This window comes from Nothobranchius furzeri, unplaced genomic scaffold (genome assembly GCF_043380555.1).
Source record: "Nothobranchius furzeri strain GRZ-AD unplaced genomic scaffold, NfurGRZ-RIMD1 Scf072, whole genome shotgun sequence".
NCBI classification, from domain to species: domain Eukaryota; kingdom Metazoa; phylum Chordata; class Actinopteri; order Cyprinodontiformes; family Nothobranchiidae; genus Nothobranchius; species Nothobranchius furzeri.
Window position 1 is genome coordinate 64167 of NW_027223089.1, and position 23355 is coordinate 87521.

The 23355-nt window shown below is 43.8% G+C and overlaps 1 long non-coding RNA gene across 1 annotated transcript; it reads left to right on the forward strand.

Moving 5' to 3' along the window:
* The first annotated feature begins 204 nt into the window (after window positions 1–204).
* LOC139064988 (uncharacterized) lies at window positions 205–1829 on the forward strand. Its single transcript, XR_011517984.1, has 4 exons — window positions 205–342; window positions 879–974; window positions 1065–1152; window positions 1611–1829. It is a non-coding gene; the product is annotated as an uncharacterized lncRNA (long non-coding RNA).
* The last annotated feature ends 21526 nt before the right edge of the window (window positions 1830–23355 follow it).

Below are 23355 nucleotides of genomic sequence, written 5' to 3' on the forward strand. Positions count from 1 at the left end.
TCCGCCATTTTTTCTTCTCGCTAAGATTTTTTGTAGTCCTATTGGAAAAATGCAGAATGTCTGGTTATTTTAGCCACACACAGCTCAAAACTGTTCCTCGTTTTAAGGAAGGGTGGTGTGGCAGTATTTAAACCCAGGAGCTGATGACACTACTGCTAAAAAAACACAGAAGAAAAAGTAGTGTGTTTGCGTTTGTTTGTGTGTGTGTGTGTGCGTGCGCGCGCGCGCGCGTGGTTCGTTCGTTCTGTCTCCAGGCTAGTGGCTAAGTACTGAGGGCTTCATCTATCTAAAAGGAGTTATTTCCATCTGAATTTGGCAGCACCGGGACACAGCAGCAGAGCGGTAAGCTTCATATCACTCTAAAATGTCGACAAACTTTACTTTAGATTTACGGGCATTAGCAGCACTAAAGCGTTAGCATCCGGCTTGCTATCGCTAGCACAGTATGCTAGTAAAGTTAGCACCCAGATTAATGTGGATTTGGCTGATTTTCGTGGAATAAAACGTGATTTCTGATCAACGCCTTCTTTTACACCAGATGATAACCTCCCACTGATTGTAACAGCAGAGAGCCTGTGTGTTATTCTACATGAGTGTGATGTAATCTTAGCATCCAGTAAATAAAGTCCCATATCAGCTAAAATGCAGCGTGACAAAGTCATTAAAGTGCGTCAACACAGTGGATTTAATAGAGTTTTAAAGAACGATCTCTAAGTGAAGTGAGGTTAGTTTTTTGTCTCACTGCAGATATAAAAACTAACTCTGCATCAGTCAGACGCAGCAAAGCTCACCGTCTGTATGAGCGTGAGCGTCGGAAAGCTGATAAAATTGGCTGTAAAATAATTAAAACAAAGTAAAAATGTTCCTTTGCTTTTTAGAGTCCACATCCAGAAGACTGGAGCCGTGTTTCACTGACAGGCTGTCAGACTAACGCCCTGATGAGCTCAGCTGGGACAAACTGGTCTGATGTTTAGGTAAGTGAAGATCTGCTTCTCCAAGTCCTTGAGATGCTAGTAAAAAATAATTTAGCCAGCTTGCTAATGTTAATTTTCTTCTCCTCTAAGGAACACAGAACGTTCAGATGTTGGCGTTTCACGTCACCTACTGAGGAAGGAGACCCACCAGTAAAGAGACGGTCTGGACCAGACCAAAGTGAGTGATGACACACCTCAGCCACCCTCATCATTAAGAACACCTCACCCCCTGAATCACTCCGTCTGATGACAGCAGAGTGATTTATTTGATGTTTTACTTGTTTAGTCTGTTTAGAAATTATTGAATTACATTATTTTCTGTAATCGACCATCTGATCTGGACGTGTACAGAATAACTTTCCCCAAGTTCAGCAGCAGCTGGCCTACAAAAACAGCTGCAGCATGTAGTAAGTCTGTCTGCACTGCTCTCTAATGAGCTTCCTTTCATAAGGAATCATTTGTATAATTTTAGTGTCACTATTTTATTACATTTGTAGGAAAATATGAAGTCACTGCAGCAAAGTGAACTTGTGAACAAACACAAACGTGACTATAAACATGAAAGCTAAAGAAACAACTTTCCTAAAGCTGCTTGTAAACAAAATATGTCATTAAAGTTATTGTCTATCATTGCAGAATATGGCGATGACATCATGGAACTGGTCTTTGGAAAAGTTTTCCCTGAACCAACTCCGTTTCTAGATGAGGTAGAGAAGATCTGCATCTCACCAACTCTCTGGTCTCAGTATTCAGACAACGGAGGTCTCCCACTGTTGTCCAGGACCAGTTTGAAGCCCACATACTGCCCCTCCCTCATCATCAGGAAACATCAATCCGTATCCTGAGGACAACAGAAGACGGCAGGAGGACAGGAACTCTGAGACCTAGACACCACCAGCACCGAGACACAAAGCACCTGTGTGCACAACGCCTGTTTTAACTACTAAAGCCTGTTTATTATATTGTTCTACTTATTTGCTGTGAGGTTAATACTTAGAAAATTTGTATATTAATGTAAACAATAAAAAAAATCACTGATTGTATGCTTTCTTTTAGATGTAATGGTCCAAACTCAGCCTTGTAGACATTTATTGCATCCTGTAGGTAAATACACAGAACAGGCTCAGGTCCAGGATGACCCAGCATGCTCTTCTTCCATTCTGGCTGTTAGGGATTGTATCAATAACTCAATGCCTACTGATGTTTTCACCTAACAGTATTTATTTAGAATGCAGGTAAGATTTAACTATATTTGTTAGCAAAGCAGACTGATCTTGGGAATTTCACTGCAGCACTGATGTCCACCTCTCTGTACACATTAGAGAGAATTACCACTTTACAGCTAAACACATTTAATAAAGATATAGGCTACGCATTGCAGACAATAAAAACAAAGTTGTAAGCATTAGAATTATAATGATGACATTAAAGAACACTTGGAGGAATGTTCTTTATTTTTGACTAGAATCTCAAATCTTTAAATTAAAATGTAACTGCTTTTTATCCATTTTCAGCCATTAAGACACCCAATATAAAATAAGACTACTTATAAAATTATTTATAATTATATGTATGTATATAGATAGAGATCTTAATAAAATATATTCTTTGAATGGTGTTTTAATGAGCTGTATCATTTTTTTAAACATTTTTTACAGAAATAAGCAAGCAGCATTCCTTGTGTGTGTGTGTGTGTGTGTGCGCGCGCGCGTGTGCCTGCTCGCTTGTCCCTCCGTCGGCCGTGACGGGTGTGTGTGAGTGACTACAGACAAATGCATGAGAGAGTTAGCAGCCATGAAACAGCTTGATGAACTACTCTCCCCACGTGTTTTAAAAATGCTAATATGCTATGCTAAATCTGCAATGCTAAATAATGATTTCTCTATAGAACTACAAAGTCCGACTGGGGGAGGAGAGTACAGGACTGCACTATGGAGGGGGGCGGAGTTTACAGCTCCTCCTCCAGTTTAAAGAGACAGTACCCCAAAACGGCTCGTTCTCAAGACTCTACTCAGAACAGGGATAGATGAGGGTCTGTAGAGCAACAATAATGAGGAAATCAGACCAAAGAACTGCAGTTCCACTGTATTTAGACCCCCAACTGAAGGATTTAGATGTAAAAAGGAATAACTTAAAAGCAAGTTATGTCTCCTTTAAAGAAGTAGTCCAGTTACACATTTGTGGGCTTATAACTTGGCTTCTGAATGTCCTAGAGACATCAGGTTTGTTTTAGTATACTCCAATCAACAGCCCCTACAACCACAATAAGGAATGGAGTCATTAGCACTTATGGTTTTTAAATGGCACCCAGAATTATGTTGCACGAAGCACAATTTCACATCATTCTGGGTTCATTTGTGTGAAAACAAGGTACAATCAGGCTGAAACGTTACAGGAAGGTAGATTCTATTGAATTGTAAGTGATCTGAACGTTTCATGATGATAGCACTTTCCTAAGGGGGTCAAACCATGTCCCAAAGGTCACCGGGCCTGGTGTCACTTTAAAGAAGTAGACCAGTTACACCTTTGTGGGCTTATAACTTGGCTTCTGAATATCCTAGAGAGGTCAGGTTTGCTCCTCCTTGAACCGTCACCTTATCGTGGTGGAGGAGTTTGAGTGCCCTAATGATCCTAGGAGCTATGTTGTCTGGGGCACTTAGTGCCCCTGGTAGGGTCTCCCATGACAAATTGGTCTTAGGTGAAGGGTGAGACAAAGAACGGTTCGAAGGATCTTTCATGGCGGTGAAAACGAAGAGTCGGAGTACCCGGCCCGGAGGGTTACCGGGGTCCCACCCTGGAGCCAGGCCTGGGGTTGGGGCCCGTGAGCGAGCGCCTGGTGGCCGGGCTTTCGCCCATGGGGCCCGGCCGGGCCCAGCCCGAACCGGATACATGGGCTCGTCCAACTGTGGACCCACCACCCGCAGGAGGAACATGAAGGGTCCGGTGCAATGTGAATCGGGTGGCAGACCAAGGCGGGAGCCTTGGCGGTCCAATCCCCGGACAAGAAAACTAGTTTTTGGGACATGGAACGTCACCTCGCTGGCGGGGAAGGAGCCGGAGCTTGTGGCAGAGGTTGAGCGGTACCGGCTAGATATAGTCGGACTCACCTCGACACATTGCATTGGCTCTGGAACCCGAGACCTGGAGAGGGGTTGGACACTCTACTTTGCTGGAGTTGCTCCGGGTGAGAGGCGGAGGGCTGGGGTTGGCTTTTTGTTAGCCCCGAGACTCTCTGCCTGTGTGTTGGGGTTTACCCCGGGGGACAAGAGGGTAGCTTCCTTGCGCCTTCGGGTCGGGGAACGGGTCCTGACTGTTGTTTGTGCTTATGGGCCAAATATCAGTTCAGAGTACCCACCCTTTTTGGAGTCCCTGGGACGAGTGCTAGATAGTGCTCCATCAGGGGACTCCATTGTCCTGCTGGGGGACTTCAATGCTCACGTGGGCAATGACAGCTTGACCTGGAGGGGTGTGATTGGGAGGAACGGCCCACCTGATCAGAACTCGAGCGGTGTTTTGTTATTGGACTTCTGTGCAAGCCGCAGTTTGGCCATAACGAACACCATGTTCGAACATAAGGATGCCCACCGGTACACTTGGTACCAGGGCAGCCTAGGTCACAGGTCGATGATAGATTTTGTAGTCGTATCATCTGACCTGCGGCCGTATGTTTTGGACACCCGAGTGAAGAGAGGGGCGGAGCTGTCAACTGATCACCACCTGGTGGTGAGTTGGATCAGATGGCAAGGGAACATGCCGCGTAGACCTGGCAGACCCAAACGCATAGTGAGGGTCTGCTGGGAACGCCTGGCAGAAGAACCTGTCAAGACGGTCTTCAACTCCCACCTCCGGCAGAGCTTTGACCACGTCCCGAGAGCAGTGGGGGACATTGAGTCCGAGTGGGCCTTGTTCCACTCTGCGATTGTCGAGGCGGCTGTTGCTAGCTGTGGTCGTAAGGTGGCCGGTGCCAGTCGTGGTGGCAACCCCCGTACCCGCTGGTGGACACCAGAGGTTCGGGGAGCCGTCAGGCTGAAGAAGGAGGCCTACAGGGCGTGGCTGGTCTGTGGGTCTCCGGAGGCAGCAGACAGGTACCGGATAGCCAAGCGGGGTGCAGCAGTGGCAGTTGCCGAGGCAAAATCTCGGGCGTGGGAGGAGTTTGGTGAGGCCATGGAGAAAGACTATCGATCGGCTCCAAAGAGGTTCTGGCAAACTGTCCGGCGCCTCAGGAGAGGAAGGCAGCAACTCGCTCACACTGTTTACAGTGGGGAGGGGGAGCTGCTGACGTCAACTGAGGCTATAGTCGGACGGTGGAAGGAATACTTTGAGGAGCTCCTCAATCCCACCAATGCGCATTCCGAGGAGGAACCAGAGCTGGGAGGCCTGGGGATGGACTGTCCGATCTCGGGGGCAGAAGTTGCTGAGGTAGTCAAACAACTACACAGCGGCGGAGCCCCGGGGGCGGATGAGGTTCGTCCTGGGTATCTCAAGGCTATGGATGTTGTAGGGCTGTCATGGTTGACACGTCTCTACAACATTGCGTGGTCATCGGGGGCAGTTCCTAGGGAGTGGCAGACCGGGGTGGTGGTCCCCATCTTTAAGAAGGGTGACCTGAGGGTGTGTTCCAACTATAGGGGGATCACACTCCTCAGCCTCCCTGGAAAGGTCTACGCCAAGGTACTGGAGAGGAGGGTCCGATCGATAGTTGAATCTCAGATAGAGGAGGAGCAATGTGGTTTTCGTCCTGGCCGTGGAACTGTGGACCAGCTCTATACCCTTGCAAGGGTGATGGAGGGGGCATGGGAGTTTGCCCAACCAATCCACATGTGCTTTGTGGATTTGGAGAAGGCTTATGACCGTGTCCCCAGGGGCACCCTGTGGGGGACGCTCCAGGAGTATGGGGTGGGTGGCTTTCTGTTGAGGGCCATTCAGTCCCTTTACCAGAGGAGCGTGAGTTTGGTCCGCATAGCCGGTAGTAAGTCGGACCTGTTCCCAGTGAGGGTTGGACTCCGCCAGGGCTGCCCTTTGTCACCGGTTCTGTTCATCACTTTTATGGACAGAATTTCTAGACGCAGCCGTGGTGTGGAGTGTGTCGAGTTTGGTGGCAGGAGAATCTCGTCTCTGCTTTTTGCGGATGATGTGGTCCTCCTAGCTTCATCCAGCTCTGACCTTCAGCTCTTGCTGGGTAGGTTCGCGGCCGAATGTGAAGCGGCTGGGATGAGGATCAGCACCTCCAAATCTGAGACCATGGTTCTCGACCGGAAAAGGGTGGCTTGCCACCTCCGGGTCGGGGGAGAGGTCCTACCTCAAGTGGAGGAGTTTAAGTATCTCGGGGTCTTGTTCACGAGTGAGGGTAGGAGGGATCGGGAGATCGACAGGCGGATTGGTTCGGCGTCTGCAGTGATGCGGACGCTGAGCCGATCTGTCGTGGGGAAGAGGGAGCTGAGCCAGAAAGCCAGGCTCTCGATTTACCGGTCGATCTACGTCCCAATCCTCACCTATGGTCATGAGCTTTGGGTAATGACCGAAAGAACGAGATCGCGGATACAAGCGGCCGAAATGAGTTTCCTCCGTAGGGTGGCCGGGCTCAGCCTTAGAGATAGGGTGAGGAGCTCGGACATTCGGGAGGGACTCGGAGTAGAACCGCTGCTCCTCCGGATCGAAAGGAGCCAGTTGAGGTGGTTTGGGCATCTGGTCAGGATGCCTCCTGGACGCCTCCCCGGGGAGGTGTTTCGGGCATGTCCTGCCGGCAGAAGGCCCCCGGGTCGACCCAGGACACGTTGGAGAAGTTACATCTCCAATCTGGTCCGGGAACGCCTTGGGGTCCTGCCGGAGGAGCTGGTGGACAAGGCCGGGGAGAGGACGGCCTGGAGCTCCCTAGTTGGGATGCTGCCCCCGCGACCCGGACCCGGATAAGCGGAGGAAGACGACGACGACGACGAGGTCAGGTTTGTTTTAGAGTACTCCAATTAGCAGCCCCCATTTCCACTAAAAGGAATGAAGTCATTAGCATTTATGGTTTGTAAATGGCACCCAGAATTATGTTGCACGAAGCACAATTTCACATCATTCTGGGTTCATTTGTGTGAAAACAAGGTCCAATCAGGCTGAAACGTTACAGGAAGGTAGAATCTATTTAGTTGTAAGTGATCTGAACGTTTCATGATGATAGCACTTTCCTAAGGGGGTCAAACCATGTCCCAAAGGTCACTGGGCCTGGTGTCACTTTAAAGAAGTAGTCCAGTTACACATTCGTGGGCTTATAACTTGGCTTCTGAATGTCGTAGAGAGATCAGGTTTGTTTTAATGTACTCCAATCAACAGCCCCTACAACCACAAAAAGGAATGGAGTCATTAGCATTTATGGTTTGTAAATGGCCCCCAGAATTATGTTGCACGAAGCACAATTTCACATCATTCTGGGTTCATTTGTGTGAAAACAAGGTCCAATCAGGCTGAAACGTTACAGGAAGGTAGAATCTATTTAGTTGTAAGTGATCTGAACGTTTCATGATGATAGCGCTTTCCTAAGGGGATCAAACCATGTCCCAAAGGTCACCGGATCTGGTGTCAATTTAAAGAAGTAGTCCAGTTACACATTTGTGGGCTTATAACTTGGCTTCTGAATGTCCTAGAGAGATCAGGTTTGTTTTAATGTACTCCAATCAACAGCCCCTACAACCACAAAAAGGAATGGAGATATTAGCACTTATGGTTTGTAAATGGCATCCAGAATTATGTTGCACGAAGCACAATTTCACATCATTCTGGGTTCATTTGTGTGAAAACAAGGTCCAATCAGGCTGAAACATTACAGGAAGGTAGAATCTATTGAGTTGCAAGTGATCTGAACGTTTCATGATGATAGCACTTTCCTAAGGGGGTCAAACCATGTCCCAAAAGTCACCGGATCTGGTGTCAATTTAAAGAAGTAGTCCAGTTACACATTTGTGGGCTTATAACTTGGCTTCTGAATGTCCTAGAGAGATCAGGTTTGTTTAGTGTACTCCAATCAACAGCCCCTACAACCACAAAAAGGAATGGAGTCATTAGCACTTATGGTTTATAAATGGCACCCAGAATTATGTTGCACGAAGCAAAATTTCACATCATTCTGGGTCCATTTGTGTGAAAACAAGGTCCAATCAGGCTGAAACGCTACAAGAAGGTAGAATCTATTGAGTTGTAAGTGATCTGAACATTTCAAGATGAATCCACATTCCTATAGGGGGTAAAACCATGTCCCAAAGGTCACCGGGCCTGGTGTCACTTTAAAGTAGTAGTCCAGTTACACCTTGTGGGCTTATAACTTGGCTTCTGAATGTCCTAGAGAGGTTAGTTTGTTTTAGTGTAGTCCAATCAACAGCCCCTAAAACCACAAAAAGGAATGGAGTCATTAGCACTTATGGTTTGTAAATGGCACCCAGAATTATGTTGCACGAAGCACAATTTCACATCATTCTGGGTTCATTTGTGTGAAAACAAGGTCCAATCAGGCTGAAACGTTACAGGAAGGTAGAATCTATTGAGTTGTAAGTGATCTGAACGTTTCATGATGATAGCACTTTCCTAAGGGGGTCAAACCATGTCCCAAAAGTCACCGGATCTGGTGTCAATTTAAAGAAGTAGTCCAGTTACACATTTGTGGGCTTATAACTTGGCTTCTGAATATTCCTAGAGAGATCAGGTTTGTTTAGTGTACTCCAATCAACAGCCCCTACAACCACAAAAAGGAATGGAGTCATTAGCACTTATGGTTTGTAAATGGCACCCAGAATTATGTTGCACGAAGCACAATTTCACATCATTCTGGGTCCATTTGTGTGAAAACAAGGTCCAATCAGGCTGAAACGCTACAAGACGGTAGAATCTATTGAGTTGTAAGTGATCTGAACGTTTCAAGATGATCGCACATTCCTATAGGGGGTCAAACCATGTCCCAAAGGTCACCGGGCCAAGTGTCTCTTTAAAGAAGTAGTCCAGTTACACCTTTGTGGGCTTATAACTTGGCTTCTGAATGTCCTAGAGAGGTTAGGTTTGTTTTAGTGTACTCCAATCAACAGCCCCTATAACCACAAAAAGGAATGGAGTCATTAGCACTTATGGTTTGTAAATGGCACCCAGAATTATTTTGCACGAAGCACAATTTCACATCATTCTGGGTTCATTTGTGTGAAAACAAGGTCCAATCAGGCTGAAACGTTACTGGAAGCTAGAATCTATTGAGTTGTAAGTGATCTGAACGTTTCATGATGATAGCGCTTTCCTAAGGGGGTCAAATCATGTCCCAAAGGTCACCGGATCTGGTGTCAATTTAAAGAAGTAGTCCATTTACACATTTGTGGTCTTATAACTTGGCTTCTGAATGTCCTAGAGAGATCAGGTTTATTTTAGTGTACTCCAATCAACAGCCCCTACAACCACAAAAAGGAATGGAGTCATTAGCACTTATGGTTCTTAAATGGCACCCAGAATTATGCTGCACTAAGCACAATTTCACATGATTCTGGGTCAATTTGTGTGAAAACAAGGTCCAATCCGGCTGAAACGCTACAAGAAGGTAGAATCTATTGAGTTGTAAGTGATCTGAACGTTTCAAGATGATCGCACATTCCTATAGGGGGTCAAACCATGTCCCAAAGGTCACCGGGCCAAGTGTCACTTTAAAGAAGTAGTCCAGTTACATCTTTGTGTGTGGGCTTATAACTTGGCTTCTGAATGTCCTAGAGAGATCAGGTTTGTTTTAGTGTACTCCAATCAACAGCCCCTACAACCACAAAAAGGAATGGAGTCATTAGCACTTATGGTTTTTAAATGGCACCCAGAATTATGTTGCACGAAGCACAATTTCACATCATTCTGGGTTCATTTGTGTGAAAACAAGGTCCAATCAGGCTGAAACGTTACAGGAAGGTAGAATCTATTGAGTTGCAAGTGATCTGAACGTTTCATGATGATAGCACTTTCCTAAGGGGGTCAAACCATGTCCCAAAAGTCACCGGATCTGGTGTCAATTTAAAGAAGTAGTCCAGTTACACATTTGTGGGCTTATAACTTGGCTTCTGAATATTCCTAGAGAGATCAGGTTTGTTTAGTGTACTCCAATCAACAGCCCCTACAACCACAAAAAGGAATGGAGTCATTAGCACTTATGGTTTGTAAATGGCACCCAGAATTATGTTGCACGAAGCACAATTTCACATCATTCTGGGTCCATTTGTGTGAAAACAAGGTCCAATCAGGCTGAAACGCTACAAGAAGGTAGAATCTATTGAGTTGTAAGTGATCTGAACATTTCAAGATGATCGCACGTTCCTATAGGGGGTAAAACCATGTCCCAAAGGTCACCGGGCCTGGTGTCACTTTAAAGTAGTAGTCCAGTTACACCTTTTGGGCTTATAACTTGGCTTCTGAATGTCCTAGAGAGATCAGGTTTGTTTTAGTGTACTCCAATCAACAGCCCCTACAACCACAAAAAGGAATGGAGTCATTAGCACTTATGGTTTGTAAATGGCACCCAGAATTATTTTGCACGAAGCACAATTTCACATCATTCTGGGTTCATTTGTGTGAAAACAAGGTCCAATCAGGCTGAAACGTTACTGGAAGCTAGAATCTATTGAGTTGTAAGTGATCTGAACGTTTCATGATTATAGCGCTTTCCTAAGGGGGTCAAATCATGTCCCAAAGGTCACCGGATCTGGTGTCAATTTAAAGAAGTAGTCCATTTACACATTTGTGGTCTTATAACTTGGCTTCTGAATGTCCTAGAGAGATCAGGTTTATTTTAGTGTACTCCAATCAACAGCCCCTACAACCACAAAAAGGAATGGAGTCATTAGCACTTATGGTTCTTAAATGGCACCCAGAATTATGCTGCACTAAGCACAATTTCACATGATTCTGGGTCAATTTGTGTGAAAACAAGGTCCAATCCGGCTGAAACGCTACAAGAAGGTAGAATCTATTGAGTTGTAAGTGATCTGAACGTTTCAAGATGATCACACATTCCTATAGGGGGTCAAACCATGTCCCAAAGGTCACCGGGCCAAGTGTCACTTTAAAGAAGTAGTCCAGTTACATCTTTGTGTGTGGGCTTATAACTTGGCTTCTGAATGTCCTAGAGAGATCAGGTTTGTTTTAGTGTACTCCAATCAACAGCCCCTACAACCACAAAAAGGAATGGAGTCATTAGCACTTATGGTTTTTAAATGGCACCCAGAATTATGTTGCACGAAGCACAATTTCACATCATTCTGGGTTCATTTGTGTGAAAACAAGGTCCAATCAGGCTGAAACGTTACAGGAAGGTAGAAGCTATTGAGTTGCAAGTGATCTGAACGTTTCATGATGATAGCACTTTCCTAAGGGGGTCAAACCATGTCCCAAAAGTCACCGGATCTGGTGTCAATTTAAAGAAGTAGTCCAGTTACACATTTGTGGGCTTATAACTTGGCTTCTGAATGTCCTAGAGAGATCAGGTTTGTTTAGTGTACTCCAATCAACAGCCCCTACAACCACAAAAAGGAATGGAGTCATTAGCACTTATGGTTTGTAAATGGCACCCAGAATTATGTTGCACGAAGCACAATTTCACATCATTCTGGGTCCATTTGTGTGAAAACAAGGTCCAATCAGGCTGAAACGCTACAAGAAGGTAGAATCTATTGAGTTGTAAGTGATCTGAACATTTCAAGATGATCGCACGTTCCTATAGGGGGTAAAACCATGTCCCAAAGGTCACCGGGCCTGGTGTCACTTTAAAGTAGTAGTCCAGTTACACCTTTTGGGCTTATAACTTGGCTTCTGAATGTCCTAGAGAGATCAGGTTTGTTTTAGTGTAGTCCAATCAACAGCCCCTAAAACCACAAAAAGGAATGGAGTCATTAGCACTTATGGTTTGTAAATGGCACCCAGAATTATGTTGCACGAAGCACAATTTCACATCATTCTGGGTTCATTTGTGTGAAAACAAGGTCCAATCAGGCTGAAACGTTACAGGAAGGTAGAATCTATTGAGTTGTAAGTGATCTGAACGTTTCATGATGATAGCACTTTCCTAAGGGGGTCAAACCATGTCCCAAAGGTCACCGGATCTGGTGTCAATTTAAAGAAGTAGTCCAGTTACACATTTGTGGGCTTATAACTTGGCTTCTGAATGTCCTAGAGAGATCAGGTTTGTTTTAGTGTACTCCAATCAACAGCCCCTACAACCACAAAAAGGAATGGAGTCATTAGCACTTATGGTTTTTAAATGGCACCCAGAATTATGTTGCACGAAGCACAATTTCACATCATTCTGGGTCCATTTGTGTGAAAACAAGGTCCAATCAGGCTGAAACGTTACAGGAAGGTAGAATCTATTGAGTTGTAAGTGATCTGAACGTTTCATGATGATAGCACTTTCCTAAGGGGGTCAAACCATGTCCCAAATGTCACCGGATCTGGTGTCAATTTAAAGTAGTAGTCCAGTTACACATTTGTGGGCTTATAACTTGGCTTCTGAATGTCCTGGAGAGGTCAGGTTTGTTTTAATGTACTCCAATCAACAGCCCCTACAACCACAAAAAGCAATGGAGTCATTAGCACTTATGGTTTGTAAATGGCACACAGAATTATGTTGCACGAAGCACAATTTCACATCATTCTGGGTTCATTTGTGTGAAAACAAGGTCCAATCAGGCAGAAACGTTACAGGAAGGTAGAATCTATTGAGTTGTAAGTGATCTGAACGTTTCATGATGATAGCACTTTCCTAAGGGGGTCAAACGATGTCCCAAAGATCACCGGATCTGGTGTCAATTTAAAGAAGTAGTCCAGTTACACATTTGTGGGCTTATAACTTGGCTTCTGAATGTCCTAGAGAGATCAGGTTTGTTTTAGTGTACTCCAATCAACAGCCCCTACAACCACAAAAAGGAATGGAGTCATTAGCACTTATGGTTTGTAAATGGCACCCAGAATTATGTTGCACGAAGCACAATTTCACATCATTCTGGGTCCATTTATGTGAAAACAAGGTCCAATCAGGCTGAAACGCTACAAGAAGGTAGAATCTATTGAGTTGTAAGTGATCTGAACGTTTCAAGATGATCGCACATTCCTATAGGGGGTAAAACCATGTCCCAAAGGTCACCGGGCCTGGTGTCACTTTAAAGAAGTAGTCCAGTTACACCTTTGTGGGCTTATAACTTGGCTTCTGAAAGTCCTAGAGAGGTTAGGTTTGTTTTAGTGTACTCCAATCAACAGCCCCGACAACCACAAAAAGGAATGGAGTCATTAGCACTTATGGTTTGTAAATGGCCCCCAGAATTATGTTGCACGAAGCACAATTTCACATCATTCTGGGTCCATTTGTGTGAAAACAAGGTCCAATCAGGCTGAAACGTTACAGGAAGGTAGAATCTATTGAGTTGTAAGTGATCTGAACGTTTCATGATGATAGCGCTTTCCTAAGGGGATCAAACCATGTCCCAAAGGTCACCGGATCTGGTGTCAATTTAAAGAAGTAGTCCAGTTACACATTTGTGGGCTTATAACTTGGCTTCTGAATGTCCTAGAGAGATCAGGTTTGTTTTAATGTACTCCAATCAACAGCCCCTACAACCACAAAAAGGAATGGATATATTAGCACTTATGGTTTGTAAATGGCATCCAGAATTATGTTGCACGAAGCACAATTTCACATCATTCTGGGTTCATTTGTGTGAAAACAAGGTCCAATCAGGCTGAAACGTTACAAGAAGGTAGAATCTATTGAGTTGCAAGTGATCTGAACGTTTCATGATGATAGCACTTTCCTAAGGGGGTCAAACCATGTCCCAAAAGTCACCGGATCTGGTGTCAATTTAAAGAAGTAGTCCAGTTACACATTTGTGGGCTTATAACTTGGCTTCTGAATGTCCTAGAGAGATCAGGTTTGTTTAGTGTACTCCAATCAACAGCCCCTACAACCACAAAAAGGAATGGAGTCATTAGCACTTATGGTTTGTAAATGGCACCCAGAATTATGTTGCACGAAGCAAAATTTCACATCATTCTGGGTCCATTTGTGTGAAAACAAGGTCCAATCAGGCTGAAACGCTACAAGAAGGTAGAATCTATTGAGTTGTAAGTGATCTGAACATTTCAAGATGATCGCACATTCCTATAGGGGGTAAAACCATGTCCCAAAGGTCACCGGGCCTGGTGTCACTTTAAAGTAGTAGACCAGTTACACCTTGTGGGCTTATAACTTGGCTTCTGAATGTCCTAGAGAGGTTAGTTTGTTTTAGTGTAGTCCAATCAACAGCCCCTAAAACCACAAAAAGGAATGGAGTCATTAGCACTTATGGTTTGTAAATGGCACCCAGAATTATGTTGCACGAAGCACAATTTCACATCATTCTGGGTTCATTTGTGTGAAAACAAGGTCCAATCAGGCTGAAACGTTATAGGAAGGTAGAATCTATTGAGTTGTAAGTGATCTGAACGTTTCATGATGATAGCACTTTCCTAATGGGGTCAAACCATGTCCCAAAGGTCACCGGATCTGGTGTCAATTTAAAGAAGTAGTCCAGTTACACATTTGTGGGCTTATAACTTGGCTTCTGAATGTCCTAGAGAGATCAGGTTTGTTTTAGTGTACTCCAATCAACAGCCCCTACAACCACAAAAAGGAATGGAGTCATTAGCACTTATGGTTTTTAAATGGCACCCAGAATTATGTTGTACGAAGCACAATTTCACATCATTCTGGGTCCATTTGTGTGAAAACAAGGTCCAATCAGGCTGAAACGTTACAGGAAGGTAGAATCTATTGAGTTGTAAGTGATCTGAACGTTTCATGATGATAGCACTTTTCTAAGGGGGTCAAACCATGTCCCAAAGGTCACTGGATCTGGTGTCAATTTAAAGAAGTAGTCCAGTTACACATTTGTGGGCTTATAACTTGGCTTCTGAATGTCCTAGAGAGATCAGGTTTTTTTTAATGTACTCCAATCAACAGCCCCTACAACCACAAAAAGGAATGGAGTCATTAGCACTTATGGTTTGTAAGTGGCACCCAGAATTATGTTGCACGAAGCACAATTTCACATCATTCTGGGTCAATTTGTGTGAAAACAAGGTCCAATCCGGCTGAAACGCTACAAGAAGGTGGATCTATTGAGTTGTAAGTGATCTGAACGTTTCAAGATGATCACACATTCCTATAGGGGGTCAAACCATGTCCCAAAGGTCACCGGGCCAAGTGTCTCTTTAAAGAAGTAGTCCAGTTACACCTTTGTGGGCTTATAACTTGGCTTCTGAATGTCCTAGAGAGGTTAGGTTTGTTTTAGTGTACTCCAATCAACAGCCCCTACAACCACAAAAAGGAATGGAGTCATTAGCACTTATGGTTTGTAAATGGCACCCAGAATTATTTTGCCCGAAGCACAATTTCACATCATTCTGGGTTCATTTGTGTGAAAACAAGGTCCAATCAGGCTGAAACGTTACTGGAAGCTAGAATCTATTGAGTTGTAAGTGATCTGAACGTTTCATGATGATAGCACTTTCCTAAGGGGGTCAAACCATGTCCCAAAGGTCACCGGATCTGGTGTCAATTTAAAGAAGTAGTCCATTTACACATTTGTGGGCTTATAACTTGGCTTCTGAATGTCCTAGAGAGATCAGGTTTATTTTAGTGTACTCCAATCAACAGCCCCTACAACCACAAAAAGGAATGGAGTAATTAGCACTTATGGTTCTTAAATGGCACCCAGAATTATGCTGCACTAAGCACAATTTCACATGATTCTGGGTCAATTTTGTGTGAAAACAAGGTCCAATCCGGCTGAAACGCTACAAGAAGGTAGAATCTATTGAGTTGTAAGTGATCTGAACGTTTCAAGATGATCGCACATTCCTATAGGGGGTCAAACCATGTCCCAAAGGTCACCGGGCCAAGTGTCACTTTAAAGAAGTAGTCCAGTTACATCTTTGTGTGTGGGCTTATAACTTGGCTTCTGAATGTCCTAGAGAGATCAGGTTTGTTTTAGTGTACTCCAATCAACAGCCCCTAGAACCACAAAAAGGAATGGAGAAATTAGCACTTATGGTTTTTAAATGGCACCCAGAATTATGTTGCACGAAGCACAATTTCACATCATTCTGGGTTCATTTGTGTGAAAACAAGGTCCAATCAGGCTGAAACGTTACAGGAAGGTAGAATCTATTGCGTTGTAAGTGATCTGAACGTTTCATGATGATAGCACTTTCCTAAGGGGGTCAAACCATGTCCCAAAGGTCACCGGATCTGGTGTCAATTTAAAGAAGTAGTCCAGTTACACATTTGTGGTAAAAATGGCCTGTATTTGATATAGCGCCTTCTAGAGTCCTGGAACCCCCCAAGGCGCTTTACAACACAATCAGTCACTCACCCATTCACACACACATTCACACACTGGTGGGGATGAGCTACAATGTAGCCACAGCTGCCCTGGGGCACACTGACAGAGGCGAGGCTGCCGAGCACTGGCGCCACCAGTCCCTAAGACCACCACCAGCAGGCAACGTGGGTTAAGTGTCTTGCCCAAGGACACAACGACAGCGACAGACTGAGTGGGACTCGAACCTGCAACCTTCCGATTACGGGGCGAGCACTTAACTCCTGTGCCACCATCGCCCCGGACTACTGTGGGCTTATAACTTGGCTTCTGAATGTCCTAGAGCGATCAGGTTTGTTTTAGTGTACTCCAATCAACAGCCCCTACAACCACAAAAAGGAATGGAGTCATTAGCACTTATGGTTTTTAAATGGCACCCAGAATTATGTTGCACGAAGCACAATTTCACATAATTCCAGGTTCATTTGTGTGAAAACAAGGTCCAATCAGGCTGAAACGTTACAGGAAGGTAGAATCTATTGAGTTGCAAGTGATCTGAACGTTTCATGATGATAGCACTTTCCTAAGGGGGTCAAACCATGTCCCAAAAGTCACCGGATCTGGTGTCAATTTAAAGAAGTAGTCCAGTTACACATTTGTGGGCTTATAACTTGGCTTCTGAATGTCCTAGAGAGATCAGGTTTGTTTAGTTTACTCCAATCAACAGCCCCTACAACCACAAAAAGGAATGGAGTCATTAGCACTTATGGTTTTTAAATGGCACCCAGAATTATGTTGCACGAAGCACAATTTCACATCATTCTGGGTTCATTTGTGTGAAAACAAGGTCCAATCAGGCTGAAACGTTACAGGAAGGTAGAATCTATTGAGTTGCAAGTGATCTGAACGTTTCATGATGATAGCACTTTCCTAAGGGGGTCAAACCATGTCCCAAAAGTCACCGGATCTGGTGTCAATTTAAAGAAGTAGTCCAGTTACACATTTGTGGGCTTATAACTTGGCTTCTGAATGTCCTAGAGAGATCAGGTTTGTTTAGTGTACTCCAATCAACAGCCCCTACAACCACAAAAAGGAATGGAGTCATTAGCACTTATGGTTTGTAAATGGCACCCAGAATTATGTTGCACGAAGCACAATTTCACATCATTCTGGGTCCATTTGTGTGAAAACAAGGTCCAATCAGGCTGAAACGCTACAAGAAGGTAGAATCTATTGAGTTGTAAGTGATCTGAACATTTCAAGATGATCGCACGTTCCTATAGGGGGTAAAACCATGTCCCAAAGGTCACCGGGCCAAGTGTCACTTTAAAGAAGTAGTCCAGTTACATCTTTGTGTGTGGGCTTATAACTTGGCTTCTGAATGTCCTAGAGAGATCAGGTTTGTTTTAGTGTACTCCAATCAACAGCCCCTAGAACCTCAAAAAGGAATGGAGAAATTAGCACTTATGGTTTTTAAATGGCACCCAGAATTATGTTGCACGAAGCACAATTTCACATCATTCTGGGTTCATTTGTGTGAAAACAAGGTCCAATCAGGCTGAAACGTTACAGGAAGGTAGAATCTATTGCGTTGTAAGTGATCTGAACGTTTCATGATGATAGCACTTTCCTAAGGGGGTCAAACCATGTCCCAAAGGTCACCGCATCTGGTGTCAATTTAAATAAGTAGTCCAGTTACACATTTGTGGGCTTATAACTTGGCTTCTGAATGTCCTAGAGCGATCAGGTTTGTTTTAGTGTACTCCAATCAACAGCCCCTACAACCACAAAAAGGAATGGAGTCATTAGCACTTATGGTTTTTAAATGGCACCCAGAATTATGTTGCACGAAGCACAATTTCACATCATTCTGGGTTCATTTGTGTGAAAACAAGGTCCAATCAGGCTGAAACATTACAGGAAGGTAGAATCTATTGAGTTGCAAGTGATCTGAACGTTTCATGATGATAGCACTTTCCTAAGGGGGTCAAACCATGTCCCAAAAGTCACCGGATCTGGTGTCAATTTAAAGAAGTAGTCCAGTTACACATTTGTGGGCTTATAACTTGGCTTCTGAATGTCCTAGAGAGATCAGGTTTGTTTAGTGTACTCCAATCAACAGCCCCTACAACCACAAAAAGGAATGGAGTCATTAGCACTTATGGTTTGTAAATGGCACCCAGAATTATGTTGCACGAAGCACAATTTCACATCATTCTGGGTCCATTTGTGTGAAAACAAGGTCCAATCAGGCTGAAACGCTACAAGAAGGTAGAATCTATTGAGTTGTAAGTGATCTGAACATTTCAAGATGATCGCACGTTTCTATAGGGGGTAAAACCATGTCCCAAAGGTCACCGGGCCTGGTGTCACTTTAAAGTAGTAGTCCAGTTACACCTTTTGGGCTTATAACTTGGCTTCTGAATGTCCTAGAGAGATCAGGTTTGTTTTAGTGTAGTCCAATCAACAGCCCCTAAAACCACAAAAAGGAATGGAGTCATTAGCACTTATGGTTTGTAAATGGCACCGAGAATTATGTTGCACGAAGCACAATTTCACATCATTCTGGGTTCATTTGTGTGAAAACAAGGTCCAATCAGGCTGAAACGTTACAGGAAGGTAGAATCTATTGAGTTGTAAGTGATCTGAACGTTTCATGATGATAGCACTTTCCTAAGGGGGTCAAACCATGTCCCAAAGGTCACCGGATCTGGTGTCAATTTAAAGTAGTAGTCCAGTTACACATTTGTGGGCTTATAACTTGGCTTCTGAATGTCCTAGAGAGATCAGGTTTGTTTTAGTGTACTCCAATCAACAGCCCCTACAACCACAAAAAGGAATGGAGTCATTAGCACTTATGGTTTTTAAATGGCACCCAGAATTATGTTGCACGAAGCACAATTTCACATCATTCTGGGTCCATTTGTGTGAAAACAAGGTCCAATCAGGCTGAAACGTTACAGGAAGGTAGAATCTATTGAGTTGTAAGTGATCTGAACGTTTCATGATGATAGCACTTTCCTAAGGGGGTCAAACCATGTCCCAAAGGTCACTGGATCTGGTGTCAATTTAAAGAAGTAGTCCAGTTACACATTTGTGGGCTTATAACTTGGCTTCTGAATGTCCTAGAGAGATCAGGTTTGTTTTAATGTACTCCAATCAACAGCCCCTACAACCACAAAAAGGAATGGAGTCATTAGCACTTATGGTTTGTAAGTGGCACCCAGAATTATGTTGCACGAAGCACAATTTCACATCATTCTGGGTCAATTTGTGTGAAAACAAGGTCCAATCCGGCTGAAACGCTACAAGAAGGTAGAATCTATTGAGTTGTAAGTGATCTGAACGTTTCAAGATGATCGCACATTCCTATAGGGGGTCAAACCATGTCCCAAAGGTCACCGGGCCAAGTGTCACTTTAAAGAAGTAGTCCAGTTACACCTTGGTGGGCTTATAACTTGGCTTCTGAATGTCCTAGAGAGGTTAGGTTTGTTTTAGTGTACTCCAATCAACAGCCCCTACAACCACAAAAAGGAATGGAGTCATTAGCACTTATGGTTTGTAAATGGCACCCAGAATTATTTTGCACGAAGCACAATTTCACATCATTCTGGGTTCATTTGTGTGAAAACAAGGTCCAATCAGGCTGAAACGTTACTGGAAGCTAGAATCTATTGAGTTGTAAGTGATCTGAACGTTTCATGATGATAGCGCTTTCCTAAGGGGGTCAAACCATGTCCCAAAGGTCACCGGATCTGGTGTCAATTTAAAGAAGTAGTCCATTTACACATTTGTGGGCTTATAACTTGGCTTCTGAATGTCCTAGAGAGATCAGGTTTATTTTAGTGTACTCCAATCAACAGCCCCTACAACCACAAAAAGGAATGGAGTCATTAGCACTTATGGTTCTTAAATGGCACCCAGAATTATGCTGCACTAAGCACAATTTCACATGATTCTGGGTCAATTTGTGTGAAAACAAGGTCCAATCCGGCTGAAACGCTACAAGAGGGTAGAATCTATTGAGTTGTAAGTTATCTGAACGTTTCAAGATGATCGCACATTCCTATAGGGGCTCAAACCATGTCCCAAAGGTCACCGGGCCAAGTGTCACTTTAAAGAAGTAGTCCAGTTACATCTTGGTGTGTGGGCTTATAACTTGGCTTCTGAATGTCCTAGAGAGATCAGGTTTGTTTTAGTGTACTCCAATCAACAGCCCCTAGAACCACAAAAAGGAATGGAGACATTAGCACTTATGGTTTTTAAATGGCACCCAGAATTATGTTGCACGAAGCACAATTTCACATCATTCTGGGTTCATTTGTGTGAAAACAAGGTCCAATCAGGCTGAAACGTTACAGGAAGGTAGAATCTATTGCGTTGTAAGTGATCTGAACGTTTCATGATGATAGCACTTTCCTAAGGGGGTCAAACCATGTCCCAAAGGTCACCGGATCTGGTGTCAATTTAAAGAAGTAGTCCAGTTACACATTTGTGGGCTAATAACTTGGCTTCTGAATGTCCTAGAGCGATCAGGTTTGTTTTAGTGTACTCCAATCAACAGCCCCTACAACCACAAAAATGAATGGAGTCATTAGCACTTATGGTTTTTAAATGGCACCCAGAATTATGTTGCACGAAGCACAATTTCACATCATTCTGGGTTCATTTGTGTGAAAACAAGGTCCAATCAGGCTGAAACGTTACAGGAAGGTAGAATCTATTGAGTTGCAAGTGATCTGAACGTTTCATGATGATAGCACTTTCCTAAGGGGGTCAAACCATGTCCCAAAAGTCACCGGATCTGGTGTCAATTTAAAGAAGTAGTCCAGTTACACATTTGTGGGCTTATAACTTGGCTTCTGAATGTCCTAGAGAGATCAGGTTTGTTTAGTGTACTCCAATCAACATCCCCTACAACCACAAAAAGGAATGGAGTCATTAGCACTTATGGTTTGTAAATGGCACCCAGAATTATGTTGCACGAAGCACAATTTCACATCATTCTGGGTCCATTTGTGTGAAAACAAGGTCCAATCAGGCTGAAACGCTACAAGAAGGTAGAATCTATTGAGTTGTAAGTGATCTGAACATTTCAAGATGATCGCACGTTCCTATAGGGGGTAAAACCATGTCCCAAAGGTCACCGGGCCTGGTGTCACTTTAAAGTAGTAGTCCAGTTACACCTTTTGGGCTTATAACTTGGCTTCTGAATGTCCTAGAGAGATCAGGTTTGTTTTAGTGTAGTCCAATCAACAGCCCCTAAAACCACAAAAAGGAATGGAGTCATTAGCACTTATGGTTTGTAAATGGCACCGAGAATTATGTTGCACGAAGCACAATTTCACATCATTCTGGGTTCATTTGTGTGAAAACAAGGTCCAATCAGGCTGAAACGTTACAGGAAGGTAGAATCTATTGAGTTGTAAGTGATCTGAACGTTTCATGATGATAGCACTTTCCTAAGGGGGTCAAACCATGTCCCAAAGGTCACCGGATCTGGTGTCAATTTAAAGAAGTAGTCCAGTTACACATTTGTGGGCTTATAACTTGGCTTCTGAATGTCCTAGAGAGATCAGGTTTGTTTTAGTGTACTCCAATCAACAGCCCCTACAACCACAAAAAGGAATGGAGTCATTAGCACTTATGGTTTTTAAATGGCACCCAGAATTATGTTGCACGAAGCACAATTTCACATCATTCTGGGTCCATTTGTGTGAAAACAAGGTCCAATCAGGCTGAAACGTTACAGGAAGGTAGAATCTATTGAGTTGTAAGTGATCTGAACGTTTCATGATGATAGCACTTTCCTAAGGGGGTCAAACCATGTCCCAAAGGTCACTGGATCTGGTGTCAATTTAAAGAAGTAGTCCAGTTACACATTTGTGGGCTTATAACTTGGCTTCTGAATGTCCTAGAGAGATCAGGTTTGTTTTAATGTACTCCAATCAACAGCCCCTACAACCACAAAAAGGAATGGAGTCATTAGCACTTATGGTTTGTAAGTGGCACCCAGAATTATGTTGCACGAAGCACAATTTCACATCATTCTGGGTCAATTTGTGTGAAAACAAGGTCCAATCCGGCTGAAACGCTACAAGAAGGTAGAATCTATTGAGTTGTAAGTGATCTGAACGTTTCAAGATGATCGCACATTCCTATAGGGGGTCAAACCATGTCCCAAAGGTCACCGGGCCAAGTGTCACTTTAAAGAAGTAGTCCAGTTACACCTTTGTGGGCTTATAACTTGGCTTCTGAATGTCCTAGAGAGGTTAGGTTTGTTTTAGTGTACTCCAATCAACAGCCCCTACAACCACAAAAAGGAATGGAGTCATTAGCACTTATGGTTTGTAAATGGCACCCAGAATTATTTTGCACGAAGCACAATTTCACATCATTCTGGGTTCATTTGTGTGAAAACAAGGTCCAATCAGGCTGAAACGTTACTGGAAGCTAGAATCTATTGAGTTGTAAGTGATCTGAACGTTTCATGATGATAGCGCTTTCCTAAGGGGGTCAAACCATGTCCCAAAGGTCACCGGATCTGGTGTCAATTTAAAGAAGTAGTCCATTTACACATTTGTGGGCTTATAACTTGGCTTCTGAATGTCCTAGAGAGATCAGGTTTATTTTAGTGTACTCCAATCAACAGCCCCTACAACCACAAAAAGGAATGGAGTCATTAGCACTTATGGTTCTTAAATGGCACCCAGAATTATGCTGCACTAAGCACAATTTCACATGATTCTGGGTCAATTTGTGTGAAAACAAGGTCCAATCCGGCTGAAACGCTACAAGAAGGTAGAATCTATTTAGTTGTAAGTTATCTGAACGTTTCAAGATGATCGCACATTCCTATAGGGGCTCAAACCATGTCCCAAAGGTCACCGGGCCAAGTGTCACTTTAAAGAAGTAGTCCAGTTACATCTTGGTGTGTGGGCTTATAACTTGGCTTCTGAATGTCCTAGAGAGATCAGGTTTGTTTTAGTGTACTCCAATCAACAGCCCCTACAACCACAAAAAGGAATGGAGTCATTAGC